We start from the raw sequence: 21,702 nt of genomic DNA on the forward strand, positions 1-21,702 counted from the left end.
AGTGCCCCTGTTACACCCATGACTCGGAACACAATTTCTAATCACTCTGTGGTGCTGGCTTCCTAACATGACTGACATCTGCAGACACGACTGACATAAGTACTCTGTAAACTCTGCACACAGTAAAATATTTGTCCTATTCTAGACCTGTTATATAAACCATCTTCAGCTCATATTTTAATTTGCAAGTGTGTTTAATGTCTCCTCTTTGAGATCAAAGATAATGTGAGGGGATGAGCTGTCTGCTGAGTCAGTCTTTACTGCCTCTTGTTTTTGCCCTCCAGCCCTCCTACACACTCCACCTGCATGCTGGTCTAACCTTTAGCAGCTGAAATCTTGATGTGGTTTTTCTCTGTGCAATGGGTAACAGTCAAGTAATCTTTGTTTTCCTTTTGCCTAAACGATCATCCTCCCACCGCAAATACAGTTTGGTTTTTTTCACAAGGAGAAATGGCTTGCGCGCTTTTTTTTTTTTTGGAGGGGCTGCTGCCGATGGAGAGAAGAGTGTTCCTACTAACACGTGAGCAGTTAGCCTTCCGGGGTGTCTCTGTGTTGGCAAACAGCCAGAATAATCCAAACACATCTTTCCTTTGAAACATCTAAACTCCTTGCAAATGTGGATGCATTTATATTCCAGAGGCAACCTAATTACCAGGCTGATACTTCACTATCCTACAACATAATGTGCAGAGCTTACAGAATTGGGTCAGTGTTATCTAATGGACTTCAAGATAACTTAGCTCAGTAATACTAGGAGAGTCCTAGATCACTCTGGAATACATTTGATTTCCACTTTTCCTGTGGAACATTAATAGCAACTCATTTCTTACTTGCTTGAAATGATGTGTTGTGTGATGTTGGATGTACATATCTGAATTGTCCAAAAAATAAACGATCGGTCTGTTGGCATTGCTTCCAACACCACCATGCAGCTAGTACGCTGTTGAGTTGGCCTATATTAAAACAGATTTGATTTTTTTTTGTCCAAATGCCAATAAATTCCTTAATTCTTGTGGCATCGGAGTTCTCTAAAACCTGGTCCATGTTTGTATTGTGCAAAATGCAGACTTCAGGCGTAAACTAAGCCCATCGTTGCAAAGAGGGTTAGGAAACATGGCTGAGTTGCTCTCTTTCACCTAGTTTACAGTCCTGTCTGAACTTGTAGTCAAGACAAGAAGACTTTGTCCGGCTGTAAATTTTTGGTCTGTTTTAAAATGCAAATCTTCGGTGAGGTTTTGCTGGTGGATTTAACTGAATAATCTAGCCATTGCACTGTTTTTATATTTGTCCTAGTAATACCTGGTGTGAAAGCGCCCTATCAAATGTCATACTCTTATTTTTGTTTAAGTTGTAAACGGTAGTGCATAGAATACTCGAGTTTGACAGGGCCGCTTGCTTACATTCTCTAGGTGTTTGATTTCTCTAAATATAGATGCATGTAAAAATGCTTCAGCAGTGTTAACTTTGCATATTTTCAGTCTGTCTCAGATCTGTGTTCAGGGTGCATTATACAGCCTTCCCTCCAGCCCCCCCCCCCCCCCCCACCACTCCTGTCTCTACGCACTTGCATTCCACAACCCTTAGAATAGTATTCCTCCTTTCCTCTACACTGGATCATTTGTTTAGGATCTGTTTAAATTTTGAATCCTAGGAACAGTCTCCAAATCACTTAAACTACCAGACACCTTTGTTAGTTACATTCAAACTTTTTTCCCTGTGGCATTTTAAGTCTCCTTCCTACTTACTAAAAAAAAAAAGTTGATTTTTGGCAACTTTAAGTTGCTTGTTGCTATAGTTCAGTGTGTGGAATTAATTTTGAATCCCAAAATACCATCTGATTAAGTGCTGTTGCAGTTTGTTTATTAGGCATCCAGCTCTTTCAGTTAAAGGTCTCAAGGGAAAGTTACTTTTTTTTATGACCGATGGCAGCTTTGACTGGAGAAATCAACCATGTCTTGAATTTTTCCTCCTCATATTGTGTATACAAGACCTCATGCATGAGCTCTTCTTTCCTCTGAGAAGAACTTTGCTTCACAGCCAGTCCTAACCAGAGGAACTCACTATATTATTATTACATGCCTTGTAGCTGTGGAAGGTCACAAGAAAGGTGTGTGCAAGACCAGCTCTGTGATTAACACTTCACAGAAATTGTTTGAACAGTAGGCTTTTAAATCTCTGGGGCTCCTCAGTTTTCCACCAAGGACCAGTGTTTATCATTGCTGATAACTTGGGAGAAAAAAGTTGTCCTCTGGTACACATGTTGCTCTGAGGCCATATAAGTCCGAACAAATGCAACTCCTCTCCTGATTCAAAAGATTTCAGTACATCCTGTTCTGCCAGTCTTCCTTGATGTTCCTCCCAACATGCTGGTTTTTATTTTTTCAGTGGGTTTGAAGATTGATTTGTTTTTGTTTTTTAGTAGTTTATGTATTCAGTAGAAGCAAACTTTGTATTTTACCTCTCTCTTTGGGTGAGATAAGCCATTTGGTTCTGACTTTCTTTAATTGCATTTTCTAGCATTTCTCATTCTGAAGGACACCAAGTGGTCTACAAAATTAACTAATAAATGCAGCAGGTGTCTAATACAGCACAGCAACTCTCCTCTGTGACTTTAAATTGTCACAGGCGCCTTGAGCCCAAGGTGCGTACGCTTTTTTTTGGATCTAAACTGGGTAAAACACTGCACAACAGTTCACAGCAGGAGGTCAGTACAATGAGGCTTCAGAGAGCCATAATTACTTGAGCGGGAGCTTGACCAGCTCACTGGTGTTAACACCTTCTGCTCCTCTAAAAAGCACGAGGAGATGTTTTTAACGAGGGGGGTCACACACTTGGTCGCTTGTTGTTAGCCGAGCTCCTTGCACACTCCATTTCCCACCGCAAAAGCTCCCTGGGGTGCCACCTTCCCAACCCCCTCTTTTTCAGGGACTCCCTGCAACTCCCCAGTCTCCCCCAGCTAGGGGCTCTGTTTGCCCCTCATTCCCTCTCCTCCCCACAGTCTACTAAGGACCATTATGCCAGCCAGAGTGACACACCAGGGTCTCCCATTCTCTGCCATACCAGCACCATTGCAGAGGCTCTGTGGGGACTAGCTTATGGGGGGGAATGGGGGCACAATTTCCCCCATCAGGTGTTGTGTTCCCCATTCTCCCTCCATGCCAGAGCGCGCTCTGCTCCCTGTTCACACCTTCCCTCCCTCTTCTGTGCCCTATTCCCTCATCCCCATACCAGGGTCCCATATTCCAGCCCAATATGATGGTATATATGCATGCCCCCATTGCTCTTCGTTCAGAGTACCAACATGTTACACTCTGTTGGGAGGATGAGCAGGGATGAGATGAGGTATTGTTGTTGTGGAAGGTGTTCATGGGGCCATCAACCAGGTGTTTGATCTATAGACAGCTACAGAGGTGCTTGAGGCTCTGTGGCTGTGCTAAAGAGTTTGTTGCGACTTCATGTGTTCCTGATTGCCCCCATCCCCTTCTGTTTTTTCAGTTTTTCCCCAAAATCAAGAGGATTCTGGCCATTGATTCCTAGAATGTTTCCTGAAACTTTGGAATTGACTGACCTTCAAAAGTTACCGAGTTACAGACAGAGAAATGCTGTCAAGCAGACTATAAAGTCTCTGCAAGCTCAACCCATTCTCACAAGTAATCAGGACCCCTCTATTGAAGAAAGATGGCATTTCCTCAGTGTCGTTAATCCCTTGAGTGCCATGCTGGTCCTGATTCTGAGGAAGTAGTGCCTCCCACATGAGTGATGCTTCCTGCAGCACCTCACTTTCCTTGAAGGCTGCTTTGCCATGATCTACCTGGATAACAGCACTTGGTAGATTCCAACAGATTTCTGGCCATTAATAAACAAAGGTTGGTCAGAGTCTGGCTGCAGCCATGTTGATGACCTGTATCAGAGACTCTTGTGCCCCTTTACAAAAAGCAAAAATCCCCAGGTTTTGCCTGCTTTTCCTTTTCCTGTTAATTAGGGCAGTGGTTCTGCATTTATGAATGGCACATAGCAGAGACAAGAAGCATAACCCCCTCACTACCTCCCAACTCCCATCAAAGTGAATGGTGGGTGTAGCGCTGAGAACTGATCCTCAGAGGTGCTGGTTTGGATAAATATTTCTGCAAATTGTCCTCAGAAATGCTGACTAAAGTCACTTCATTAGAGAGCCTCTGACACAGAATGCAGAAAACTTAGCAACAGGAGCAGTAATCAGATCATCCAAGATATTTCCTTAAGTGTTGGTGGGGCTGCAGAACACTGCCAGCATGAGAGGTCCGTACTGCCAGTAATTCCCCCTCCTTTTTCCTTTCTCTGTGGCAGTAAAGACTTGGTTTACGTGAAATCCACACCCTTGGCAGTAAGGTTTGTGTGGAGATTGCTGAGATGTCTGCAAGATGCAGATTCTGTAACTGTCATGTCTACAAACTCAAGAATAACACCAGGATTTTGCAAAACAAAAATGTTTTATCAAAGGGTGCATGTCACCCACCATGTAGCCATTCAGAGCAGCAACAGAAGTAGCTTTTCAGACAGCCCTAAAACAAAGGACATGATTCCTGAGAACCTTTGAGGCAGCGTCTTTTAACACCCCTTTTGTTATCCTCAATATAAAGAAGCCTAGGATCACTTACATTGCAGAAGCAAAGGACTGTAAAAGCAAACTAAGGTATGCTTCTGTACTACTTAACTCTGTCTTTCACTAGTTGAGAAAAATGTCTCTAACAGTTCTTCTGATTGTAGGACAACCTAGCATCCAAGCAACTATCCCTTGAGCTCCAAAGAAATACATTTTTTTCTTTTACTGTTGAATCGTGTTGAGTACAAACCAGATGCAAGAACCAAAGGCACCAAAACGTAATTTACTTTGTTTAATGATTCTGGGATGAGGTTGATGTGAGCTTTGGGAAGTTTAGTTCTGCTTTGAATTCAGTGTTTCTAACCCCTCTTGGGATCTGGAGCTATGGGAGATTGGGCTCATCCCTTAGGCCACTACACAAAGGGATCTCACAAAACTGGGTGACTGGGCAACAAAATGGCAGATGAAATTCAATGTGGATAAGTGCAAAGAAATGCACATTGGAAAACATAATCCCAACTACCTACACACACACACACACACACACACACAAAGATCTGGTGTTACTGTGAATAGTTCTCTGAAAACATCTGCTCAATTTACAGCAGCAGTCAAAAAAGCTAGTCATGTTAGGAGCCGTTAGGAAAGGGATAGATAACGACAGAAAATATCATAGTACCACTATGTAAATCCATAGTACATGCACACCTTGAATACTGCTTGCAGTTCTTGTCACCCAATCTCAAAAAAGGGCATATTAGAATCGGAAAAAGTACAGCGAAGGGCAACAGAAATGATGAGGGGAATGGAAGAGCTTCCGTATGAGGAGAGATTCAAAAGACTGGGACTGTTCAGCTTAGAAGAGAGACGACTAAAGGGGGGAGATGATTTTATAGACATCTATAAAAATTGATTGGGGTGGAGAGAGTGAATAAGGACATGTTGTTTACCCCTTCACATAGCACAAGAACCAGGGGTCACCCAATGAAATTTACAGGCAGCAGGTTTAAAATAAATGTAGGGAGGTACTTGTCTGCTCTTATACTGGTATGTAGTGTATGTGTAACTGTGCACCGCAGTGAAAGGCGGGCTGTGTCCCCACTGCAGTGCAAGGCTCTGGCAGCAATGGGGAGGCTGCAGAGAAATGCTCTGCCAGTTCCCTGCTCCTGGAGTCTTTCCCTGTAGTGAGGAAAGGGGTCCTGCTGCTGGAGCTATGCTCCTAAAAATAGCAGTGTAGACATGGGAGGTGCTTCTTAGGCACGTAGAGAGCCGTGTAGAGTATATACAGTAGGTTCTGCTGTATCTCTACTCGCATAAGCAGGGCCTTAGCATCTAAACAGCTGTTTCCCCTTGCTAGGTGGGTGTACGGTGTCTGTACTCTACATGCTGGAACAGTTGTAGACCTGCTTTTCTATTGTAAGACCTTTCAGGCAGAGACCCATCTTCTGTGTGTGTGTTCTGTGAAGCACTTAGCACAACTGAACACTAATCAAAAATCTGTGTTATGGGGAAATCGGCAGACACAAAACCAGATGCTGGAAGGGTACTGAATTCCAGTGTTAAGGGTGTTTGTATTACACTGTTGGACTCTGTATGGGAAATCCATGCAGTGCATTTATTTGTACATGGGAATGTTTTCAAAGCTGGCATTTTTCTGGTGGGATCATTACCTTCTAGAACCTCCCAGAAGTGACGCCTTCCATCAGTCTATCCTTTTAATATGTGCAGGCCATCTACTCACCTCTTCAAATGAGTTTACACCTTTCTGTTTTCACTAGCTTTGGAAAATGGCCCTTCTTTCCCACAGGAAGGTGCTAAATTTGACAGTTCTCTTTTCACTGTAGCCATTTCCCAGCCCCTTACCATCATGAACTTTGCATCTGGAAAATGCATTAATGGGAAAGGGTTTACCCCCAGACTAAAACTAGCATAACCCTTGGCTAAAAGGGCCACTTCCAATCTATGTTATAAACAATCGTCTTTGCAGATTTTGGCTTCGTGTAGCACTTCAGTAGTGGGGTATCTTTAAAATGGTTACCAGTGTGCAGTGTAGACGTACTCTTCTTTTGGCAGTGTGTAGAGTACGTACACTAAACCGCCCCTCTTCCCCTCCACCCCTCCCCAGAAAAGGTGTGTATATATAGCAGTGTAGACACTGAGGCGCTGCTTTGGTGACTAGAGTAAGGACATTCCTAAACCTTGTGGGGATGTACCTCCGTATGGACCACACTCTGCCAAGCAGTGCCTCCCCCCTGCAGTGTAGCATCGTGCTGCAGGGGTCTTTCCCTGCCACAGAGGAAGATTCCTGCAGTGGGGAAAGACTGGCAGCAGGAAAGGTTACATACCGCAGTGTGGAACAACCAGCTTTTCGCTATGGCATGCAGCTACAGGTATCCTACACCCTGTTGTTAGCAGTATGCAGTGTAGACATAGAGTAAAAGACCTTCTCCATGGCCTTGTCTACACCACTTTTGAGGGAAATTGCCCATCATTGTGCCCCCACTGCTGCAGTTCCAGTAGCAATGACTAGGGAGGCCTTAAGCAGCCACCAGCATTTAACCACCATACTCACCAGACCTCTTCTGAGCGGGGTTAAATGATGTGCTGGTTATGAACACCTGTGCCTTGGCTATGCTATCACTCCTGACATGCCTTCTGCCAGTGGGGGGGTTGTAACAATGGGAGACTTCAACAAAGAAGTTTAGCATACAATTCTAGAGATCAGGCAGCTAGCAAAGTTGTGATGCAAGAGATTTTATGCGCAGAACTTCTGAAGGAGCAAAACTTTCTACAGTGAGTCTTGAGCTAGCACTCTTCCTTTAATGTGAAGCAACAAACTTTTGCTGCAATGTAAACATTTGGCCAGCGTGGCTTATTTTGTGAATGAGAAACACAAGATTTGACGTGTGCCAAAACATCTGAGTGTAAACCATGAGTCTCCTGGACTCTAAGAATGAATTCCAGGGGTGGAGCCTAATGTCACCACCGGTGGTGAAATGAATTTCTTTTACACCACCTACCGTAACACTCTATGGACTGAAAATACATTCAATGTTTTCAGTTTGAGGGGGAGCAAGTGTCTCCTCACAGTTCTTGCCTGGCTTCTGTTTTAGTTGCCTTTATGGAACATCCTTTCAGGGGAAGAGGATGCATAATTCAGAGAAAATATGGATTCTTTTTGTTAATCTCTGTGCTGTTAATTTGGCCTGTTGGGGTGGAGGGAAGAGAGCGTGTGGGTGGGGGTGGGGGTTTGCCAATTTCAATCATAGATACAACCATCTTGAGGAAGTATGGTTAACTGGCAAACTCTGATTCGATGTACATATATGAACAGGTGTTGAGCAGTCTAAAATTCCAGTGGTCTAGGAAGTGCAGTTGTGGAGGACTCGCCAGCATGATCACATGGCAAGCATTCTTAGAGAATGGGAGATAGAAATAGAAATGTACAGTACAGAACGAATATTGCTCAGTACACACAAACCTTCTGAAACAGAAGATAAACTTCTTATCTAGACATTTATAGGCACATCACTGCAGCTAAGGCCAGCCTCTGGTCTGTGTACTCTAGCCTCCTTACATCTGTCAGGCTAGCTATTGTTACCCTGAATGTGCCAATCGGGCCCTCCTGGTAAGAGCAGCCCCACAGAGCAGAACCTCTATGGCTATGAATTTGTGATTAGCCATTTGGGACATACAGAAAAATAGAATTGTCTAACCCTTTCTCCTCCCTCTTTTTGGTAGTTAAGTGACACCAATCTCTTAAGTGACTCAGTCATAATACCGATGCTCACTGTGCTGTCACTCACTAATTCTGGCTTATGCCCTCTCTTTTCAAGGTGCGGGTGTACAGAGCTGGGCTGGAGGAGCACACACAGATAGGCTTCTCAGGCAGTGGAGTGCTACTCTGAGTTTCTGGCAAGCTTGGGAATTGAAGACGAAATGCTGCCTGTCCTTATGATAGCTGAGAATATGCCACAACTGTCTTGGTTGAAAACTGTTCCACTGTGCAATTATCTTTGCTGTCAGTTTTTCCTAATCAAAGCAAATTTTACCCTGTTTGAACTTCGGCCAGTTGCTTCTGGCTTTAAAATTGGATCCAATGCTAATAGTTAGTTTTCCTTTCAGGTATTAGAGTATCCCTTCACCATGCTTTGGTCCACTGTGTTTAAAAGAAATAAGCTTACTGTTCGGTCTTTCCCACTAGGTAATGCCAGCAGCCTCTTCTCAGTACTCATAAAGTATGACATCTGTTCTCCAGAAATGCACTACTTGAGCTTTGCTTTCCACTGATGTCCCCTTTGTGCTGTCTAGTTCTTTCCTTTTAACAAGGAGGTAAGAAATTTAACAAGTAATAGAACTAATAAGGTTTGTGCATGATACAGTTCAGCTAATGTTACCTTTGTTTTAACCCTCATCCCTCTCTTCCTTTGTTACCTTGTTCTTAGTTTAGAATTACATTGTAAAGGTTCTTTTCAGGGCTTCACTTCTGTTGGAGTGGTATTGCTCTGAGCATGCTTTGTCTTAATACTTGGCAGTTGAATGGGCAGAGGATACCCAGGGATGGAGCTAATCAAGCACAGTAGTTGTCGTCCCCCCCCCCCCTTTTTAAACTTTTTTTCCTCCAGCTATTTCAGTAGCTAAATTAACATGTTGACAGCACTAAAATGCTAAGTTCATGCTTACAAGATTCTGTCTGCTGCTGGTCCCCATTCTCTGAAGAGTACACACCTGAGCAAAACTTGTAGCACTGAGCATCTCTGTGATTTGCAGAGACTGTCTTAATGCAAAAGAAGCCCATTGAATTTTTTTTTAGCCTGTGGCTTGTAAATAAATAAGCCACAAAGCTCTGTTTGTTGGAAAGATTATCCCTGTCCAGACCCAGAGCCTTGCAATAGTTTGTCTCCTGTCGCTCTTTCCTTTTGGTTCCTCTCCATAACCTTGGGTGCCTTCACCGTGTCTCGTGTCCTTCCAGCGACATTATGTGGTTATTTTCTAGACTGGGGTTTTTTTTTTGGTTTTTTTTTTGCATTCAGCATTGCTCTTGGGTCTTTGGGGGTGGAAAATCCTTCGGGTTTTCAAAAAGATGTTCAAGTCTATTCCCATCAGTGGTAACTCTGGGAACTGCAGGTACAAAAGGATTAATGGCAAACAAATATAGTACATGTGCAGTCCCAAGTGGAGCAAAAATATTCGGCATCACAGCCACTGCTGAACAGTTCAGAGCCAGGCCTGTATACATTGGCTGCTGTTCTCAGCTTAGCACCAACAAATAAAGCAAATGGATGGGCTTCCAAGAAGGGCCTGAGAAATGGCTTTCTGCTGTGGCCTGTTGCTTTTGCTGCTGACAAATGAAGTGCTAAGCATGTGACATCTGGATAACCATAGTCCTGTGCCAGTGTGTTCACATCTGCTCACAACCCAGTGGGTGTGAGGGAGAATAAATAAAATTCTTATTTCAACAAGGGCAGGTGCTGTTTTTGCCTTTTAATCAGCCTGAATGTAAGTTAGTTACACTAGTTCTGGTGGCAAGTTCCGAACTTAAGTGCAGCTTTTCTTCTAGTACTGCAAAAAGGCGCAGCTGATGTGTGTCCTCGCTTCCTGAAGGACTCTGAAGGCAGCTTTCCAGGAACCCAGATAGAGCGTGATGTTTGTTATATGCTCTCCAAACGTTGCCCTACTGTCTGCAGATTGGCATGCAAGAAATAGAACTACAGTGTACTGCTGAATGGTCAACTACAAACTAACTTACCTAAAATTTATAGGTCAGGCCTATTGAGGAAGGGGAGAAAATCATTTGCATTTGATTGCATGTTTTGGCACTGGTGTACCAGAAAGTACAAGGTTCTTTTCTGGTACTTGTATGAGTGGGGTGGCGGGGGGGGAGAGAAGAATTCCGATCATTTTGGGTAGGCAGAAGTGGTGCATGATCACCTTTTGGCTTTCCCAATACTGTGCTATGTGCTTTCACTTAAATCAGCCAAACAGATTCAAGGCTGCAAAGTTTTGCTTCTAGGTTTTTAATGTGAGGAGCTAGTGGATCATTAAGGCTGAGCAGCAGTAAGGGACTAGATAAAGCATTTTTGTTCTTGTTCATATAGATGGGCTTGCCTTCATAAATCCAGTCACTGTCTATGCAACAAGACAAGTCCATAGGGTATATTTTGGGAGCAGACTGCTGACCTAATCTGAACACACCTTTGTGTTTCTCAGGCTTGGAGCCAAACTAGCACCTTCCACATAAGGCAGGAGTCAGCTGGAAAGTTGCTTAGCACAGCCCCTTGTTGGGGTAGGCAAGAGTGGCTAATGACACCCAACACCTCATTTGTTCGTTTCTGGTAACGAGTTCCCCACATTGTTAGCAGGGCCATAAATTCGCAGAGGAGCTCAATTTACCAAAATCATGGAGTTATTTTGTAACAGAGAGAGAGATTTATTCTCCTGCCAGAGTCTGCAAAGAGAAATATGCATTAATGTAAGCTCATCGAGGCTGGGATCGTCTGTTGCTCTTTGTTAGACTTAGCACACTGGGGTCCCAATCCTGATGGGGTCTCTAGTTGTTCCCACAATCCAAGTGATAAAGTTTATAATTAGTCTGCTGCTGGGTTTTTTAAGTTTATCCATTTACACTAAGTTAAAGTCTCAGCTGTGCACACTTTCAAACAAGCGGTTAAGTTTCTGGATTTACAGCCCATCTCTCCAGTTAATTGCATGGATGAAAATTGTCCTGACCTTGGTCGGTCTGTCACAAAACTGCAAATCGGCTGTGGACTTCTTTGCATTCCTTGCTGCTGTGGGAGCTATAAAGGTCCTAGGGAGACTGTTTTCAGAGTAGCAGCCGGGTTAGTCTGTATTCGCAAAAAGAAAAGGAGTACTTGTGGCACCTTACAGACTAACAAATTTATTTGAGCATAAGCTTTCGTGAGCTACAGCTCACTTCATCGGATGCAAAGCATAGTCCAGTCCTTTATACACTGCAAGCGCAAACTGGGTTTTATCTATGTCCAAAGCAGTGGTTCTCAACCCGTGGGCTGCATGCGGCCTAGTAAGCGCACAGCATGCTTTTGCATGTCTTCCATGCTCCTTGCTACCTTTTTGTTAAGTTTTTGCCCCTTCCCTCATAGAACTCTTCTTTCAGGTATACTCCTTGCAACCCCCAATCAGAATAAATGTTTTAAAACTGTCAGGGCTAAATAAACTAGTGTTCGCAGACTTAGTGAAGTAACTTCCTGCAGTGATGCTATATGTGATCCTTCTTCACTAATCTGTGTATAAGATTTTTTTTGACTATTTCATGAGTAATGTTAATGCTATACAAAATATGGCTTTGCTGTAGAAGCAAAGCTTGTTGGGTTAGCAGTTGCTCATTGTGAACTGCCTGGCTATACTACAGCCCTACTCACAGCGTTGTGTGCCTGCAAAGGAAGACTTCCGTTCTGTCCTTGGTCAGAACACAGTCTGCTCTGCAGCTGTCTCTCTTCTGTACCAAAATAGACACGTTGTACTTCTCATTCAAAGTGGGTCATTCTGTCTGTCTGATTTACTAGAGGGACTCAAACACTTACAGCTCTGGAACATCTCTGGTCAAAAAGACACAGATCTATAAACCACATTAAAAACTGCCTGCACTGTATTGTCCAGTAGCTTAGAGAGGTGGCAGCTTCATTAAGAATCTGAATGTGTAAACACAGCTTGTGGCTGACTTTGATCATGCTAGTAGCCCCATTGAGCAAAATTACATGTGTGCTTAAGTGTTTGTGGGATTAAGCGGTAGGGTTGCTTCCAACTTAATTAAGAGCCACTTTTAAACTGTTTTTAAGAATATGCACGCAATGGCTTTGCACAGACTTAATCTATTTTTGTAAACAGATTTTTGCTAAATTGGTGCAAATTGTATAGAGACAACCTGCTACATTATTCTAGCTAGAAACTTGGACTCCCCATTGCACCTTATACAGTAACAATATTGGACTTTTGTAAGGTACAAATAACACCCCTTGTTCCACCACACACAGGACAAAGTCAGCCCAGTAAGTGTTAGATTAGAAGGCTAATTTTCTGTTACTAGGTCAAGCTTTCAACCTACTGACTCCTCAAAATTGGATGAAAGCCTTTTTTTTTTTTTGGTGAGTGTTCTACTTTTCTTAGCTGTTCTGTTTTTACTAGCTGTTCTGTTACGAATAAGTGACTTTTCCTTCCCCTGGAAAAAATCCGGTGGAGCAGTGTTGAGTAGGCTATTTAATATTGCTTAGGAGAAAAAAAGGAAAAGAGAAGAATTTAAATCTTACTTTTTCTGTTCACAATAACTACATGGGCTGAGCTGACAAGAACACAATTTAATGTCAAAGGTATTTCACAGCTTGCATTGCTGATGACCTTTAATTTTTGCTGGTGCTGCTTTAATGCACAGGAGTTTAGGAGTTAATCTGGAACAACTAGAAATTGATGTTTATGTGAAGATTAAAGCCAGTGACATTTACCAGACACTTACTGGAGAAGCTGATTGGGAGTCGATGGAGGTTTGGTTTGGTTTTTGAGCTGCCTCTTTGTTCTGCGGGGTTGCTAATATTCCCAAATGCAGTATGCTTTTATCAGTGGCATCTGTGGTGCACAGCCTCTGACTCATGTGCTCTTTGAGTGAGAATGACACAAGGAGAGCAAAGACAAACAACTCCCTTGGCTCAATGAGCACTCTACAGAGGGGGAAGGAGACAGTGGTCATCTTGGAAGGACCTTTTTAGCAGTACTCTTAATAATTACCACCCTGAAGTGGAGGAATTGTTTTTTCACTCATTTAGATTCTGCAGCCTGTGTGGTAGGGGACGGGAGTTGATGACGACCATCCTGTTCATTGATGGAAAACCCTATGTGGTTGAGGTCCCACTTAGTAGAGGCTGGTAGTTTGCAGAGGGGGAATTGGTCGGAAATTGGCCCAGGGACCTTTCTTTGAATGTTTGTGAAGCATCACATGTTCTTTTCAGCACCCTCTGAAATGTTCTTAGTGTAACTGAGGTTATCCTGTGTGCTCTGTGTCCTTACTTGGCTGATTCTCTCAGCTCAGAATTTTAATGTACCACACTGTAGCAAGTAGCACATCAAACGATTCAGCCCACAGACCATTCCTATTCTTCCAGCAGAGGTACTGACAGAAAGGGGAATACCCCTTTGGCACCAAACTACTTCAGTCAGTGGCACCAGGTCAGGTATAAATAGAAGATACAGATTGCTGATCTCTTAGATACGTTACTTCTGTTAAGAGGCTATAGAGAGTCTCTGCTTCCCAGCCCAATACATCAAAGATTGTCAATCAATTTATTAGCTGAAATTCCTGCAATGCACCTGCCCTGTGCAGTGCCTGTGTATTTTAACAGCATTTTAATTGCCGGATATCAAGTCAGATTCCATAGCAGTGCTATGGCTGGAGGGCTGTATTTCTCAGCTGTGATGCCTTAAGTGCAAGTGTCCTTTCTTTAAGTTGCTAGGACCTGGAGGCAGCTTTTCCATTATTGGGGTGAAGAGGCTTGCACTGGGCAAATGAGCCGCTAAATTACCTTTCAGGTGTATCAGTCCCACCACCCTGCAGTTGAGCTCTGTCTGTTCCAAAGATCAAACTAAAATCAGACCTTTTTGATGTCTGATATCCGAAGGGTGTTAAACCTCGCCTAGAAAATCTAAGCAAGGCTGGACATACTTCTCTGATATGACAAGTTTTGAAGTGTGGGGGTTCTTGAACCACACATCTTAATTACTTGCCTGGTGTCCTCCTTTAAGTGAGATGTATGATATTTTTACTCAAATATATTAATGTGTGGAATAGGCAAAATTTAATTCTGCTGATTCTAATCATGGCTTTACATCCTTGCAATTTGGTTACCCAGTCCTTTTGGTTAAATGTCTCTTCTTCTCCCATCACTTATCATGGTATGGGCGCTCGGAACACCTGACAGCAAAGGCCTGGAGCTGGTGATCTTGACATGTTTATGCTCTTGATGCATTGGAAATCTTCCTAAACATTCAGTTTGGTCTTAAATTGATCTTCTGTTCTACACACTGTGGCATAAATCTGAGACACTCTTCATACCTGTTGAGCAGAGGATTGTTGTTTAGCCTCTGCCAGAAAGTATAATGGCGGTTTGCCTTCTACTTTGAGTGGTAAACACACCAGTATGAGTCCTTAACTGACCCACATTGATGTTCCTCCATTGATGTCATGTATGTAGAGCTCTACAGATTTACACCAGCTGAGGATCTGGTGCATTGATCTTCGAGCTGTGATCTTTCAAAACAGAACACTGTGGAGCCGAAGTTTTCACTTTGGGAGAATTTTTATAGCCAACTTCCACATTGTGGAAATGTGGCCATGTTAAATACAACAGCATTCACAAATGCTGTTCTGCTTTCAGGTAGCTTTTATATTTGGGGGCTAGGAAGAATAGAACAACTTGGAAACAAGTTTTTTAATGCTATGATCTGAGATCTTGGCAAGATAACAGTATGTTACAAAGTCCCAATGCAGTGACTAATTATCCATGAATAAGATTTTATCACTTTGATCATCTCTGCACAGAAATTTTTTATCCAGTCTTCCACCATTGCACTAGCATTTTAATACTGCTCAGATTCCAGACAAATGGTAGAGAATTGCTGAAAATTCTCTGCAGACAGCCACTTTCCAGGTGAGCTCTTGTTGCCAAAGGAGTACAGTGAGTCTGCTGCAACAGTCTGTAGTTAGGCACATGGAGAGTACATCTTTGCCCCTACAGGAACCCATTGTGTTAAATAGCACTTAGGTGGCCAACTTTTGAAACTTAAAAGCCTCCAGAAGAGAATGGGGACAGATAGGGGAGTTTCCATATTGATTCATATTCTGAGCTGAAGTTGAGTATCTGACAGCCTTGTTGCATGTGGGTGGGGAATAAAGCACCAGAAGGGGGGTCTATAGTATGTTTCTGGGAAAGTGAAATATTAATTCTGGTGTTTGCTTAAGGGAGATTTACCCACAGGTGACCCTTCTAGGAATAGATAGCATGAAATCAAGCTATTCAGTTTCACTTTTGAAGATGTTGAATTTCAGTCTCTTTAGAATAGTTTTCTTTTATGAATTGTGGACTTTAATAGAAAGTCTTCTCTAGTCTTGTGTCTGAATATCACGCTGAGCAAGTGAAAACTTCTTTGGAATGTTGAATTCAAGAAATGCATGATGATATGGCTGTTAAACTTAAAAGCCACTAATGTGAAATTAGTTAATATTAGGACTCATATGAGTTAAGAATATACAAGCATTTGTGTGACTTCAGCAGAAGTGAAAACGGGGATTAAGTCTTTACAGTTGAATTGGATTTTCCAATCCATAAACCTGTTTTAGTGTCCATTTGGCTTCTATTCTAAGGCTTTGGGATATGAGAAATGTTCTCAAACCTTGTACCACTTTTCAGTGTCTTTGTTCCTCTGCTTCTGTAGAAGTAAGCAAGATAGTGACCAGTTTAATGTGCCTTAAAAAGGCCCAAGTTTTAAACCTGGGAGGGTGGGGTGAAGGTGGATTTGAAATTTAACTTTGACTAGTCTAATGGTCTGTCTTCACTGCGAAGTTAACCTGAATTATAATTCTGGAGTCCTGTCCTAACACACACACATTCTTCACTCGAGTGGTGCTGCTATTAACTCATGTTGGCTGGCCCATCAGGAGGCTTGGACTAAAAGCTTGAGTTAGCACAAGTCAGCTGCTAACATGACCACTCTGCAGTGTGGACGCAGGCCAGCTCTACTTGAGTGCCGCTAGTTCTCCAGTTCCTTCCAACAATTTCCCCTCTGTGCCCGGAATGTTCACAGTTTATCCCATAATTCACTGGGAAAGATAATTCCTAGAGGGGCTCAGTTTACCGCAGTGCAAAGAACCACTGGATATGCCCTTAGAAGTGTTGGCACCCACACATGAGTGGAAATCACTCCAGGATGGACACTGCAGCCCGAGTGTTGTTCACGGTGTGGGTGCTCTCACTTGAGCTAGGCTAACTCAACTTGAGTTCCTTCTCTTAACTCCAGTTAGCTACACTCTGCCATGAAGACATATCCTAACACATGTTTAAGTCATAGAGTTTAAGGCCAGAAGGGACCACCAGCTCATTGTCTAGTGGGCTGTGCTATATTGGAGGTCAAACGCCAGCCACTACCACACAACACCCAACAGCCAGAATCAGGCCAAACTATTACCAACCTCGGGAGACTAAACCAGACAATCCTCATCTAGAGAAAGCTGTCACTAACATGTTATCTCACGTTCATATCCTAGTCTAGACAAGGCCTTAGTGTTAACTAGAATCCCAGGGCAGCATTCTTTCCCCGCCCATATTCTGTACTAACTCCAGCATGGGACTATTTAGAAAAGCTGGACAAGCACAAGTCCGTGGGGCCGGACGTGCTGCATCGGAGAGTGCTAAAGGAGTTGGCGGATGTGATTGCAGAGCCATTGGCCATTATTGTTGAAAACTCATGGCGATCGGGGGAGGTCCTGGACGACTGGAAAAAGGCTAATGTAGTGCCCATCTTTAAAAAAGAGAAGAAGGATGATCCTGGGAACTACAGGCCAGTCAGCCTCACCTCAGTCCCTTGAAAAATCATGGAGCAGGTCCTCAAGGAATCCATTCTGAAGCACTTAGAGGAGAGGAAAGTGATCAGGAACAGTCAGCATGGATTCACCAAGGGCAAGTCATGCCTGACTAATCTAATTGCCTTCTATGACGAGATAACTGGCTCTGTGGATGAGGGGAAAGCAGTGGATATGTTGTTCCTTGACTTTAGCAAAGCTTTTGACATTGTCTCCCACAGTATCTTGCCAGTAAGTTAAAGTAGTATGGGCTGGATGAATGGACTATAAGGTGGATAGAAAGTTGGCTAGATTGTCGGGCTCAACGGGTAGTGATCAATGACTCCATGTCTAGTTGGCAGCTGGTATCAAGTGGAGTGCCCCAAGGATCGGTCCTTGGGCTGGTTTTGTTCAATATCTTCATAAATGATATGGAGGATGGTATGGATTGCATCCTCAGCAAGGATGCAGATGACACTAAACTGGGAGGAGAGGTAGATACGCTGGAGGGTAGGGATAGGATACAGAGGGCCCTAGACAAATTAGAGGATTGGGCCAAAAGAAATCTGATGAGGTTCAACAAGGACAAGTACAGAGTCCTGCACTTAGGACGGAAGAATCCCATGAACCGCTACAGACTAGGGACCGAATGGCTCAGCAGCAGTTCTGCAGAAAAGGAGCTAGGGGTTACAGTGAAAGAGAAGCTAGATATGAGTCAACAGTGTGCTCTTCTTGCTAAGAAGGCCAATGGCATTTTGGGATGTATAAGTAGGGGCATTGCCAGTAGATCGAGGGACGTGATCGTTCCCCTCTATTTGACATTGGTGAGGCCTCATCTGGAGTACTGTATCCAGTTTTGGGTCCCACACTACAAGAAGGATGTGGGAAAATTGGAAAGAGTCCAGCGGAGGGCAACAAAAATTATTAGGGGTCTGGAACACATGACTTATGAGGAGAGGCTGAGGGAACTGGGATTGTTTAGTCTGCGAAGAGAAGAATGAGGGGGGATTTGATAGCTGCTTTCAACTACCTGAAAGGGGGGTTCCAAAGAGGATGGGTCTAGACTGTTCTCAGTGGTAGCAGATGACAGAACGAGGAGTAATGGTCTCAAGTTGCAGTGGGGGAGGTTTAGTTTGGATATTAGGAAAAACTTTTTCACTAGGAGGGTGGTGAAACACTGGAATGCGTTACCTAGGGAGGTGGTGGAATCTCCTTCCTTAGATATTTTTAAGGTCAGGCTTGACAAAGCCCTGGCTGGGATGATTTAGTTGGGGATTGGTCCTGCTTTGAGCAGGGGGTTGGACTAGATGACCTCCTGAGGTCCCTTCCAACCCTGATATTCTATGATTCTATGACCTTAACATTGACAAACCATGCGCATGTCGTTAGCAACTCCTGCAAAGTTTCAGCTTTTAAGTGGCTTAGTACATTTTTATGTGCTAAAGATAGGCTTGGTGCGCCTGTGTATTGGCACTTTGTTTTAAAAGGGCTGAGTGCCTAGTCCTTTTGACACCATGCACACTGAACAGCACCGTGTTTATCTGGCTTGGAGGTGAGGGACTAGAGGCCTGAGAAACAGGACGTGCATGTTTCATTCCTCTGCCATTGACTTTCATGAGGCCTTGAGTAACTGGCCTCAGTTTTACCCCTTTGTGAAACAGTGATAATACCTAACCCAATGATGGTACAAGGCTTGATTAAAGCATTGTATATTAGACACTTTGCACTGAGTAGCACCTTAGCCCCAAGCATTCTGAAGGCTTTAAAAAAAAAAAATCGGTCTGTATAAATGCACATCTGAGCCTGCCACAATCTGAGTGTTAATTTCTTACCATTCACCAACAGTAGTCCTTTAATTGGAAAAAAATCTGAAAACAAAGGGAAGGCAGATTTGACTCTGGTTTTTTTTCCACCTTTAACAGTTACTATGGCCACCCTTTGTGTCAATTTTATTTTTACATGCTGGGGAATGGTTCAGTGGAATGTTCCATTTATTTTAATGGTCTGCAGTTGTCAAAGGAATGTGGAACACACTAAGGAAAACAAAGTTGTTGGAGCAGTGAACTCTGCTTCACTTTAGCAGCTCCAGCTATGAAGTGGCATAATTTTTTTTTCCCTACAGTAATTTCATAAGAATAAGAATGACAATAGTGGGTTCAACCAACGGGCCATGTAGTCTAGTATCCTGTTTTCTGACAGTGGCCTGTGCCAGATGCTTCAGAGGGAAGAAACAGAACAGGGCAATTATCGAGTGATCCATTCTCTTATCGCCCAGTCCCAGCTTCTGGCAGTTAGAGGTTTAGGGACCAAGAACATGAGATTGAGTCCCTGACCATCTTGGCTAATAGCTATTGATGGACCTATCCTCTGAACTTATTGAATTATTTTTTGAACCCAGTTATACTTTTGGCCTTTACAGCATCCCTTGGCAATGAGTTCCATGGGTTGATACTGCATTGTGTTAAGAAGGGCTTCCTTATGTTTGTTTTAAACCTGCTGCCTGTTAATTTCATTGGGTGACCCCTGGTTCTTGTGGTATGTGAAGGGGTAAATAACATGTCCTTATTCATTTTCTCCTCACCAGTCATGATTTTATTGACCTCTGTAAAAGTTATTCCCCCCCTTCCCCATCATCTCTTTTTTCCAAGATGTACAGTCCCAGTCTTTTGAATCTCTCCTTATACGGAGGCTGTTCCATTCCCCTCATCATTTTTGTTGCTCTTTGCTGTACTTTTTCCAATTCTAATATGCCCTTTTTTGAGATTGGGTGACCAGAACTGCAAGCAGTATTCAAGGTGTGCGTGTACCATGGATTTGCATAGTGGTGCTATATTTTCTGTCGTTATCTATCCCTTTCCTAATGGCTCCTAACATGATTAGCTTTTTTGACTGCTGCTGTAAATTGAGCAGATGTTTTCAGAGAACTATTCACAGTAACACCAGATCTTTCTGTGTGTGTGTAGTGGGGATTGTTTTCCAATGTGCATTTCTTTGCACTTATCCACATTGAATTTCATCTGCCATTTTGCTGCCCAGTCACCCAGTTTTGTGAGATCCGTTTGTAACTCTTTATAGTCAGCTTTGGCCTTAACTAGCTTGAATAATTTTGCATCATCTGCAAACATTGCCACCTCACTGTTTATCTCCTTTTTTAGATAATTTATGAATTTGTTGAACTACACTGGTCCCAGTATAGATCCTTGGGAGATGCCATTATTTATCTTTCCATTGTGAAAACTGACCATTTATTCCTACCCATTGTTTCCTGTCTTTTAACCCGTTTCTGATCAATGAGAGGACCTTCCCTCTTGTCCCATGGCTGCTCGCTCTCTTAATTAAATGTCTGGACTCTAACATGCTGTGTGGCAGGGGTGGGCAAACTATGGCCTGCAGCCTAGATCCAGCCCCTCAGGGTTTTGGATCTGGCCTGCAGGATTGCCCCCAGTAGTGCTGCAGATCCCGCACTGCTCTCAGAAGTGGCTGGCACCCGCGGCCCAGGGGGGCAGAAGGCTCTGTGCTTTGCCCTTGCCTCCAGGCACCACCCCCCGCAGCTCCCATTGGCTGGGAACGGGTAACTGCAGCCAATGGGAGCTTCAGGGGAGGTACCTGGAGGTGTGGCAAGGGCAGTGCGCGGAGCCCTGTGGCTCCTCACCCCACCACACCAGGGCTGTGCAGAGATGTGGTTCTGGCCGCTTCCCAGAGCAGGATGGGGGCAGGCAAGCAGGGAGCCTGCCCTGGCCCCAGTGCGTGCCGCTGCCACCCCAGAGCCGCTTTAGGTAAGCGGTGCCAGGCTGGATCCCAAACCCCTCCTGCACCCCACTCCCCAACTCCCTGCCCTAAGCCCCCTGCCTGCACCTCGCACCCCAATCCCCTGCCTTGAGCTCTCTGCCACACTCTGCATCCCAACCTCCTTCCCTGAGCCCCCTCATACACCCTTCACCCCTCCTCTGCCCCAATCCCTTGCCCTAAGCCCATTCCTGCACACCTCACTCACTCCCTCCCGCACCCCAACCCCCTACCCTGGCCTTGCATACAATTTCCCCACCCAGATGTTGCCCTTGGCCCAAAAAGGTTGCCCGCCCCTGTTGTAGACCATTTGGAAGCCCAGAGCTTCATGCAGTGCTTGGTTTTGCTTGGATGATTTTTGGCAACGGTGTGAGGAGATCTTCAGCTTCTATCAGATTTTTTTTTTAGCTTTGATTCACTCTGCCAGCAAGTGTATCGTATAAAGCTGAGTGTTTAGTCTTGCAGCAGAATATCTTTACTGCTGGTCTGCAGTTCTGAGCCACGGAGGTGTGGGTTTAAATATGCATCTTATTTTACTGTTGCAGTACAGGTCCTAAATTTCCCCCAATTTTAGTTGGCATCAGATCTTGACTTGTTTTTGGTGAGGAGTACAGAAGCGTTCTTCTGTTCTCAGTGATGATTCACTTCTTGCAGGTTTAAAGTACGCCCCATTTGAAGTGAGATACCTACCTCTAAAGTGACTTTTAAATAACTTTTTGTTTTTGTTTAATCTGCTGAGTTTGGGAGAGGGTGC

General features: G+C 43.8%; 1 protein-coding gene across 17 annotated transcripts in view; it reads left to right on the forward strand.

Annotated features, from left to right (window-relative positions):
- Nucleotides 1–21,702, forward strand: part of GNG7 (G protein subunit gamma 7) — a 128,560-nt gene that overhangs the window by 44,986 nt on the left and 61,872 nt on the right. For 2 of the 17 annotated variants that reach the window (XM_084614577.1, XM_084614582.1), the window contains exon 3: nt 8,787–8,914. The exons of the other annotated variants lie outside the window; for them this stretch is intronic. The gene's annotated coding sequence lies outside the window, so the exon portion shown is untranslated. The remainder of the gene's footprint in view (nt 1–8,786; nt 8,915–21,702) is intronic. 17 annotated transcript variants of the gene reach the window in all.

Source organism: Lepidochelys olivacea (genome assembly GCF_965140295.1).
Source record: "Lepidochelys olivacea isolate rLepOli2 genome assembly, chromosome: 25".
NCBI classification, from domain to species: Eukaryota; Metazoa; Chordata; order Testudines; family Cheloniidae; genus Lepidochelys; species Lepidochelys olivacea.